This window comes from Marmota monax, unplaced genomic scaffold (assembly GCF_021218885.2).
Source record: "Marmota monax isolate L192 unplaced genomic scaffold, Marmota_monax_Labrador192_F-V1.1 WCK01_AAM20220418_F8-fsc00105, whole genome shotgun sequence".
Taxonomy (NCBI): domain Eukaryota; kingdom Metazoa; phylum Chordata; class Mammalia; order Rodentia; family Sciuridae; genus Marmota; species Marmota monax.
In genome coordinates this window covers 5,930,069-5,941,326 of record NW_026692947.1, presented here as the reverse complement: position 1 = coordinate 5,941,326, position 11,258 = coordinate 5,930,069, and the positions used below count along the sequence as shown (strand labels likewise).

General features: G+C 44.6%; 1 protein-coding gene across 2 annotated transcripts in view; it reads right to left on the bottom strand.

Annotated features, from left to right (window-relative positions):
* Positions 1 to 11,258, bottom strand: part of Traf5 (TNF receptor associated factor 5) — a 44,892-nt gene that overhangs the window by 25,168 nt on the left and 8,466 nt on the right. The window lies entirely within an intron of this gene.

The window sequence follows — 11,258 nt, the reverse complement described above, 5'->3', positions numbered from 1 at the left end:
AAAAAAAACATTTTCCCACACATACACACAAAAAAATCAGTAAAAAGAGTGGCACTGTTTTTGCACATCTCTTTACTATCTGGCTTACAAGAAGACAGCTGAATTCTGGCATCTGCTCCTACATTTGATCTGCAGCATCACGTGTCACAGCGTCTGGAAAGCAACTCTGAGCATTTGGGAAAGAAGAGCGAAAGTGGTGAAGGATGTTTTAGTATTATGAAAATAGTTCTGACAGTACAGACCCTCTGAACGGGTGTCAGGCAACCCAATCAGGGATGTGCTTGTAAATGTTTAACAATATGCTCTCCTGGAGGAAAAGCTCCAGTCTGTAGCATTTGCCAACTTCTGTGGCTATAAATACTCCCTCCATGGCTGGTTTCAAGCCACCAATGCAGGAGGTCCATGGGCACCAGCTGGAAAGAGGTGCACACAACTGTTTTTTTTCCTGAACTTGCCCGAGGTTAGCAAGATCTTGGGCATGCTTTTCTCTTGGGAGATGCTCTGGCACTTTAGGGACCCTGAAGCACACTTTGGGACCCACTGCTCTAGTAGGCTATTGTGTAGGTTCTTATCTTGCCACTTTCACAATTGCTGGTCCAGCCCTAGCTGACCCTCACAGACAGTCTCCTTGGTGCTGCTCAACAGCTGGTAGAGGCCCGAGGACTAATGCCTGGCCCTTCTTCTCCCCACCCATATGTACATCTCCCAGTCCTATTCAGCAAGCCCAAGCCATCCACTGAGCTTGTTCACTGCCCTTATCTGTCTTGTTCAATATCTGTTTATATGAAATTGAGTTTTTATCTCATTACACACATAAAAAACCCAACACTTACATTTAACTGTAAGGTAGGGACTTCTGATGTTGTTGTATGGCAAAGGGAGCTGTGGTATCTCGCAGGGTGGGGTCCTGCTCCTTCCTCTGAAGTTTCCTCAGGTCTCCGCCCACATGAGAGCCTAAAAACAGAACTAAAAAGGCTGCTCTTTGCCTAACATATATGGTTCTCTAGTTAATGAGGCACTCCAGCTGGTCCTCTGTTATTCCCAGGCAGCTGTTTCGTAGGAATGAGTCAGCACCCCACTTTATTAAAGCCTTTCCCCTCTGTGTATAATAGCTTATGTAACAGGAACAGCAAAGAAGCTCAGTTCTTACAAAAAAGGAAGAAATCATCAAAGCCACTAATAATAGAACTTGCACATCGTCTTTCTGTAGTCAACAGTACCTGATTCCTGTGGGTGACGGAGTGTACAGTGTGCTCCTCCTGCTGAGGAGTTATTAGCTCAGGTCAAGAAAGAGAAAAATCTCACCTCTCTGCTCCCTAAGAACCACAGAGTTTCTTTTAAACACCATTTCTGTTGTTGTTTTTGATTTTTAACAAATGGATGCATCTTTTCCAGGAGAATATTTTTTTTTTGAGAATTCCAAGAACAGATGTGCATGTCGCAACTTAAATTCTTTACTAATACATTCCTTCTGATTTATTTGTTTCTGAGGAACATATAATAGTTTCACATACAGAAGCAGCACGCATTGAGCCTTTGGCTACAACAAAAAGGCCACATGTTAATTTAGTCTCAAGGTTTAATGAAGAAAGGTCAATCCTTGTCTGTCTGTCCACACCACCTGTAGAGATCCCTGACACCCTCTCTGGATTCATGGAGGTCTGGAAAATTTTTAAACACTACATTACAGTTCCTAGGATATAAGCCCAGGAATTGTGTCTCCAGGGTTTTCAAGTGCTGATTCTTGGGTAGTTCTGATTACAGCAAAGCATATCCCAGAGTAAAAAGGACACATGACCAAGTCTCCTGGGTAAGAGATTGTGGACAGACAATCCCACCACATGCTCAGCCACTCACCAGCTGTGGAATCTTGGGCAAGAACCCTCCACAGCCTGCTAGTCCGTATGTTCCTGGCACCGATGCAGCTGTACTGACTGCATCCTGCACTAGATCTTAAGAATGCAAAAGCCTGTGACATTGTGACCACACCTGCGGCCCTCCAAGGGCAGAAGAAATCAGACATAGAAATGATAAATTGTAATATCCTGGTGGCAAGTGCCACCAAGAGATTTACACAAAGAACTGTTGAAGCCCAGATGAGGGGTAGCTAACATTTTTTGAGGTGTCCATGCTGATTTCACTGAGAAGAAAGCATTTCAGCTAGTCCCCAAGAAGGAGGTGTTTTCTAGATGAAAGTCATAAAAGAATTTCCCAGAGGGTATCATAAAAGCTCTTAGAATGGTTAGTAATTAACTGTCACTATAGTGGAAGTAAAGGAACACTGTGGTCACTTGCTGGCTTGCTTACTCACTACTTTTGTTCTGCAAGGGTCTGCACCATGAGGTGGGGTGAGGCTTACCTCCACAAACTCTGCTTTCCAGGCTCCCTGGCTTCTGGCTGGTTTCAGTCAATGAAAGGCAGTGGCAGGAGATGGAAGAAGGAGGAGAGGAGAAGCCAGAGGATTTCTTCCCAGTCTCCCAGTGCTGGGCAGCATCTCAACATGACTGGGTCTCTCCCATGGCTCTAAGACTCCACTGCCCAAAGACCCCTCTTCATGGACTAATTCCCACCAGGCTGACCCGGCATGATCCCCAGCTCCTGGGTCCCCTCCCTGGTGCCTTCAGCCCTGGAGGAGTATGGATGCCTCCCTCCAAGTATCCTATTTGGCTTCCCAGCTTTTCCAGGGCCTGTGCCCAACTCCTGTACAACTTAACTAGCTTTTGGAAATACCTAGAAAGATCTGTGTGACACTAGTTGGAAGAGATGGGAGGAGCACATGGTGAAGATTCCCAAATGAATACCATAGCCAGTAACTGCACACTTTACCCCATGATTTTGATCCTTTTTTGGGATTGTAAGTGTGGAAGACAGCCCAGCTGGGAATTTATGGAAAGAGACTACAAGGGAGCAAAGGAAGGTGAGGACGGCCGGACCCAAAGCAATGGCCCATGTCTGGGGAGCACTTTGTGAGGTCACATACTTAGGTGTAGAAGTGGGTTGGCTGGGAGGGCTGAAGGAGAGGAGACTGGAGATGAGACTCAGACTCCAGGGAAGGACTGGCACCAGGAAGAGAGGATCAAGAGGGAAGGCGAGGGTGTGGGTGGAGGCTTTGTAAGGTCAGGATGCCTTTGGGACAGTCTTGGTAGAGTGGGGTTAATGAGACCAGTTGACCTCTCACATATCTTCTATTGGAATAAATTATATGATTAATCAAAATTATATGATTCATCATATTATATAAACTATCATTTAATTTCATTATTCCTAGGAATGGCCATGTTTTCTTTGTGATACAAGTAATTTAAAACCTGCCCAAGGGTTGTATAATGTTGTGAACATACTGCATACCACTGAATTATATGCTTATAAATGGCTAATTTTATGTTGTGTGACTTTTACCTCAATTAAAAAAAAAAAAAACAGTATGTTAGATCTAAGAACACCAGGAATTCTCATTAAAGATGCAGAATTTGTCAACTTAAAAAAATTTTAAAAATGTGTCTGGGGAATTAAAATTTTTTTCACTTTACAAATACTTTTCTTAGTGGGGATGTTTGATATAATAGGTTTAGTCTATGCCAGGAAGATATGGAAAGATAAGCCAAGAGAACACATTGGAAAACTCTTTGAAGTGAGTATAAAAGCCTTAACCCTCTTGTTCACACACATTGCTGGGGCACAGCCTCTGTGTCACACCCCATGTATGATTGAATTGGTGCTACTTTCCCCAAAGAATATCCCCTTTAGCCTTCTGTGACTCTTTTGTGACTTGTTTCCAGGCCCAAGATTCAAGCTATTAGTGACTAGATTAGACAAAAACACACAGGGTCAAGGGCCGCTGTTAAGTACTGGGGTGGTACCTGGGAGGATCTTGAGGATATAGGAGAAGCCCCTGGCCTTTCTCCAAGGCTCCTCTGCAAGGGAGGCTACTAAGCTGAAGAGCCAAGAGAGATCGCTTTCTCTGGAAGGTGAAGGCTGTAGAACTGGGTGATGAGGTGGGAATACAAAGGCTGGCCCAGTGCTCCACGATAGATTTCAAGCCATGGACAGTTGGGAAGCAACACCACACTGACCAAGGAAAGCTGCCCAGTCAGGGATGGGCTGCTCAACTGCAAATTGTCCATTTCTCAGTTCTTCTCAGGCCTTGCCAGGAATATTTGCAGCCAACTCCCTAATACTCACATTCAGCAGTATGAGGGGGATGCAAATATGTTATCTTCCAAACCTTCCTAAGGCCCATTGAAGGACCCTGGGCTCAAAGGAGGAGAAACTGTGACTAGTAATTAGGAAAAGTTAAAATTTCCAGATGCAGTAACCCAAGGAGGCTCTGGAAGCTGTGCCCTTGGTATTCTAGAAGACAGTAGCCCTGGCTTTGATGCCAGAGGCTCACCAGCTAGGAGGCCAGCAACTCCCTGTTCAACATTGTACCTGGCCTTGAATTCGGTGATCTGCTTTCTCAAGAAGATGATTTCCTACCATGAATGTTTAAAAAAAAAAAAAAAGGTGGTGGGAAGAAAAGCTTTTTCTCTATGTTATTTCCATGGCACAAGAGAGAACTGAAACACTCTGTCTGTGACAGCCCAGCCCAGCAATCTAAGACTGTGAAGAAGCAGCCGCGCCAAAGAACTGCCAGGGCTCTCCTCCAACCCTAACCTTAAAAACAACCAAAAAAACCCTCTAGGTGACCTATGGGAGAAACTGGCTTTATTGATATTTAACCAGACAGGTTAGACAAAGAGGAAGGGCCTTCGTGAAAGGCAGAAGCAATGAAGCCCTCTTCCATGGGGCCTATCAAGGGAGGGCGACCAAGGCCAGACCAGGTGACACCATAGTAGCCAGAAGAGATGTGATGATAGGCCACCAACCAGGATGAAGAGTGATGTAGTTCTGACCTTAATTCCTTGGAAGAGAAGTGTGATTCTGTCCAAATTGTTAGGAAATCTCTGCTTCCTCATTTTCCTGGCAGCACAGCATACTACATTGGTGAACAGAAAAGTGTGCAATGGCTAAAAGGCATCTCTGCTGCTGCTGACACCCCCATGCGTATCCTGAGGATGCCTTAGGTCAGTCTCACTGAAGGGAAACCACTCAGAACCATCCAGAGTCTACCTGAGCTACTTTTAGGGAATTAGGAGGACTTTCAAATTTGCTCTATTTAAATCAAGAGAAAAAAAAAAAGGGAGCAAGCATCACACTTTGTGTGATTTGGTCACACAAAGCTTTCCCCCTAGGAAGGCCTGTTTTGACTCTAGTACTTTAGGACCCTTCCTCATTTCTGATTCTGTGAATCTCCAATGACCCGCTGTTATCTAGGAACCCCTCAGGAGGCTGCCCGAGGGGATGGCCATCCCCATTAATCTCCTGACCCTCAGACCTACCATGCCTGGCCAAGCACTCAAGCGCTTGATCAATAGGGAAGCTGGGGCTAATGGACAAGGCCACAGTGCAAGAGGGTTGCTGTATGCAGGGCCATGAAGAGAATCCAGGACTGTTCTGGTTGAGGAGAGGACAAGGGAATGATATGGAAAGATGTATATGGAACCCAAGACTAGAATCAATCCTGGGTTAGGATTATACTTATTAGGGCTGTGTCCAAGCCTGGAGCCAGCTAATTTACCTGTTTAACCCATTTTAACCCTGACAACACTATGACACACATATTAGCATCATTCCCTAATTACTGAATGAGATACTGAACACTGGAGAGTTCTTCCTAACAGGAAGCAGTGAGGCCCTTGGGATAAGCAGGAGCTGAGGTTCCTCCCTTTTTCTCCAGGGCCCACTGAGAGGTGCATCTGATAGGCACCACCAGGGGCTCTGAAGTGCAGTAATGTGGGTCCAAACTCTGGTTCCACCTCTCTTGCTTGAGGTCAAGTTATTTAGTGTCTAAGACTCTTAGTTTCTTCATCTGAAAATGGTGGTAGTGATAATAGTAATGACCTCATAGAACTTTGGAAGATTAACTAAGTTAATACTATGCATCAGGGGATGGCTGGTCTGATACTTTTTTTTTTTTTTTTTTTTTTTGGTACCAGTGATTGAACCCAGAGGTGCTTAGCTGCGAAGCTTCATACCCAGCCCTTTTAAAAAAAATTTTTATTTTGAGACAGGATCTTGCTAAGTTGCTTAGGACCTCACTAATTTGGTGAGGTTGGCTTTGGACTTGGGATCCTCCTGCCTCACCCTCCCTAGTTGCTGTGATTACAGTTGTGCTCAGTGAGGCTGCTACTTACTTTTGTAAACTAAGTTTCATTGGCACACAGGAACATTCATTTGTTTAGATATTGCCTATGGTTGTCTGTGCACTACCACAGCAGTGCTAAGTAGTTGCAACACAGACCATATAGCCTACAAAGCCTAAAATAGTTACAATCTAGTTCTTTACAGAAAAAGTTTGTAGACCCCCCCCCCCTACGCATTAAGCGCTTGTAATGATGCTGCACAAAACGCTATTATAATTATTCAGCATTTTCCTCTAAGCCTCCATCATCATCACACACTCTGAGGATAACCGGCTGCCTGACATGTCAGGGCTCAGGGCCAAGGGTGGATAAGAAAAATGGTCCATGGCATTTACAGTCTAATGGAAGTGACAAAGGGAAAACAAACAAAGGTGGCAATCACAGGATATGATAAGGTCTTTGAAAAAAATAAACAATATGTTGAGCTAGAAGCATCTACTTTAGACTGAAAACCTCATGGAGGAGGTGATACCTGAGCAGCAGGTGTGAGGAATGGAGGGAGGGCCAGTGAGGGCAAAGGTCAGTGCTGGCAAGGACTGGCCACGTCAGAGAAACAGAAGGGAGGCAGTGCTGCCTAAGTGTCCTGGAGGAGAAAAGCAGTAGGAGCAAGCAGGAGCCAGCACCCACAGGGACAGGTGGACCAGGGAAGGAGTTGGGGCTTATCCTAAGAACAGAGCAACAGGAAGCCACATGAGCACCTTAGGCAGCCACTGGCAGTACCTGTTCTGGAATTTGAAGACCATTCCAAATGCTAAATGGAGAATGGAGGATCAGGGGCAGCAGGGGAAGTTAAGAAACTGAACACCATCCAGGGGAAGGAGATGGTGTGGGTCCAAGAAGGGTGGGGAGAGGGAGAGATTCGGGATGTTTTCACAGGAGATTGAAAGTGACGCTGGGAAGCACGGAAGGAACCAAGGCTAACATTCAAGATTTGGGACTTCATACCTGGACCTGGGTGCTGCTGTCCAGTGAGATAGGAAAGGTGAGGACCCCTGGGAGAAAGCCTAATTCCCTCTTCCTGAAGACCTGTTTGAGTAAGAAGTCCTGCCTAAGCCTAGCAAGCCCACTGCCTTCCCATGTTCTTTTTATGCTTTGTCTCTCCACCCATCAGTTTGCTGGGAATGGACATTGCTTTTTCTGCATCTCTATCCCCTTGCTGGGCCCAGAAGGAAATGTGATGGGCCGACATGGTCTGACCACAGTCAAGTCCTATCAGGCCACTCCCTACTCCCTCTCTTTGTCTCCCCACTCCCAGTCAGTAGTATGTCTATTAAGGCTCAAGGTCATAACTGTAACCTTTTGGCTGGCTGACACAGCACACTGCTGGCTGACATTCATATTTACTCACCAAACTGTACCTATTTCCATGTTTTTCCCCCACATCATGAGCTTTTTCATTAGTCACTACTGCTGACCCCAAACATACAACAGGACTGCTCCCTCTCATCTGGCACTCTTAACTAGGCTGACTGCTTTCTTTCTACCTAGAACTGTCTTCTGTTGTCATTTTTCTCATTTCTCTATTTTATCCTCCATTTTTTTTCTGATCACTTTTCACCCAATGCAGTATTTTGAATTCATGGTTACATTCGTTCATTTAGCCAACCACTTTGTGCAAATAGTTCCTTTGCTGAGTCCCTACCACCTATAGAGGCAGGGGAGGAAACAGAAGTGCAGTTTGATGGGTTCGGATTTCTCATTCTCTGGAGCCCAGTTCACTCACCATCTCAAGCCCAGTCATAGCTCCAGCCAAACACCTTCCCACTCCCGGCGGCTCCAGGGTGGTACCTGATCCAGATAGTGGCCAAAGACTCTAGTCCCTCATTAGATCTCACCAGCACTTTCCTGTGGTGTTCCCTACCCTCCTGAGTTCATCTGTACCCTTGAATAGGCTGAGGGGGCCCAAATCATGAGGGTGAGGGGTGTACGTAACGGTCCTAGTATGGAAAAACACATTATGCTAATTTGATGATCTAAACTATAATCACATAATTGGATTTGCCAAACCATCTCTTCTAAATCACTGTCCTCCTGCCCTTTATGTGGCATTTGGCACTTCCTTCTTGAAACCCCCTGATCTGTTGGCCCTGGGGACACTGTACTTTTGGTTCTCTTCCCAGCCCTGACCACACCACTAGGAGGCTCTTTGTCAGCACCCTACCCTTTGTGGGGCTCCCGAGGCTGGGTTAGCCTTCTGACCTTGGTTCTTGCCACAGATTCCACTTCTTATTAAAAAGGATCCCTGCTCCCCAGCTGGACTATATTTCTGAATGTAGGCAAATCCTCACTCGGAGGAGTTATGGGACTACCATCTCAGGCCCAATTTTTTCTTCCATTCTCCCTTCCTAATTACCTATTTGCTCACATAGGCACACAGAGCACATACTAGGAAACTGAATAGGATTCCAATGGTCCTGTGGACATGGGAGCTTGGATACATAGCCAAATAAACAACACTTTAGATTTAGGGTGTATTCAGAAGTATTTTCAAGTAAGGACTGGGTATAACCCCACTTTCCATGGCCTAAGAAAGGTGTTCTGAGGGAAGGCAAAGGATCTGAGACCACTCTACAAGGCTCCAGAACAGATATGCTAATGAGTACAGTAGCTCCCCCCATCCTCAGTTTTGCTCTCTTGGTTTCAGCTACCTGTGATGAACCAAGGTCTGAAACATTCTAATAAAATTTCTTTTTTTTTTTTTTAATATTTATTTTTTAGTTCTCGGCAGACACAACATCTTTGTTTTGTATGTGGTGCTGAGGATCGAACCCGGGCCACACGCATGCCAGGCGAGCGCCCTACAGCTTGAGCCACATCCCCAGCCCCCTAATAAAATTTCCAGAAAGAAACTAATAGTAAGTTTGGAATTGCACACCATTTTGAGTAGTATGATGCAATATCATACTATCCCGCTCCATGCTGAGATGTGAATCATCTCTTTGTCCAGCATCCCCACTTGATAGCCATCTTGGCTATCAGACCCACTGTTCCAGTTTATAGTGTTGTGTTCAAGTAAACATTATTTTATTTAATACTGGCCCCAAGGCACAAGAAGAGTTATGCTGGCAATTTTATTGTAGCATATTGTTTTAATTATTCTATTTTTATTAGTTACTGTTACTAATCTGTTACTGTGACTAATTTGTAAATTAAACCCTACAGTAGGTATGTATGTATAAATAGGATATGGTATCATCTGAGGTTTCAGGCATTCATCCCGGGGGGTCTTGGAATATATCTCCTGTGGATAAGGAGTGGTTTGAACACTTGGTGATGCTTAGCCACCAAAGGTCAACATCATTCTAGCTGTGACCTACCTTCCTATAAATGCTCACCTATAGCTGCCTTTGTCAGCTGTGGAGATACATATCTCTAAATCTGGTCACAGACATGTGACATACTGACAACATTCTACTGCCAGAGCTGGAAGTTTGTGGCTAGAGCATGAGGTGATGTTGTGTGGGAGGTAGGGCAACCCCCTCCTAACTGGTAGTGAGGCCAGCTCTGGCCCAGGATCATGGAAGAAGCAGATAGGACCAGAGGGGGCCCTCTCAATCCAGCCTCAGAGGAAGAGTCTTCCTGAGGTCCACTCTCAGGCATACCCCATCTGTCCCCCACACAGCCAGTCATTGTAAGGTCTGACTCTAAGAACTCAGTCCCTTGGGACAACACTTGACATTAGCCTTTGAGATTCATGGCTTGATAACACAGAAGAGGGAGACTCCAGAAAGGAGACCCAAGAGAAATAGGCAGAATCTGGGGAGGGGCTCTTTCTTTCCCTAATTTAGCCACATAGGTTTGGAAGGACTTAAGTTAGTCAATAACTTCACATTTAAAAAAGCAAGCAAGCAAACAAACACAGCAAAACTCATCAAACCAAATATCATGCAGAAATACCAACACATAAAAATGTACCAAAGAACTATTCTGGTTTGCTATCTGGAAGCTCTTTTAGGTAATTGCAGGGGATCCACAGATTTTTGTTGTGGTGGTCGTTTGTTTGTTTGTTTTATTTTTAATTTTGTTTTTTTTTTAGTTGTCAATGGACATTTATTTATTTATATGTGGTGCCGAGAATCGAACCTAGTGCCTCACAAATGCTGGGCAAACAAACGTCCTACAACTGAGCTCTAACCCCAGTCCCCACAGTTCAGTTTTTTGTTTTTTGTTTTTTTGTTTTTTTGGTTGTTGATAGATTTCTATGTATATGAACCCCTCCTCTGAACCTCAGACTCATTCCAATTGCCTAGTCCATTCCCCCACATTTAGTTAGGCATCACAAACTTAACACATCCAATCCCTGCCCAACCTGCTCCCCTTATAGTTTTAGTCCATCTCAGTGAAATGGTACCACCAATCACCCTGTTGCTTTTGCCTAAATCTTGGAGTCATCCTTGGTTCCTATCTCCACTTCACAAGGCCAAATCCAACAAACTCTTCCATCTCAATATATTTATTTATTTATATGTGGTGCTGAGAATCAAACCCAGTGCTTCACACATGCCAGGCAAGTATGCTACCGCTGAGCCCCAGCCCCCAACAGTTCATTTTTTAAGGGGTGGTGGTGGTGGTGATGATGATGATGATGCCTTGCACCTACTACCAGTTGCCAGCTTACTTTACATGTAATATCACACCCAGGCCTCCACTAATCCTGTGACAATATTTTCACTGTCCCATTTCCAATCTAGTATCTAGGCCCCAAGTTGTTAAGCAGTTTGCCTCCAATCATACAGCTAAGTGGTGGAGCAGGAATTTAAAATATAGGCTTAGTACTCCTTATCCAATATGCTCAGAATCAGAAGTGTTTTTGTATTCTGAATTTTTTTTAACATTTGCACATACATAACAAGATACCTTGGGGATAGGACCCAAGTCTAAACACAAAATTCATTTTTATTTCTTATACATCTCATACACGCAGCCTGGAAGTAATTAGTAGAATGTTTCTAATACTTCTGTGCATGAAACAGAGTTTCATGGTGTGCAAGTGTCCACTGGTGGCATCATGTTGAC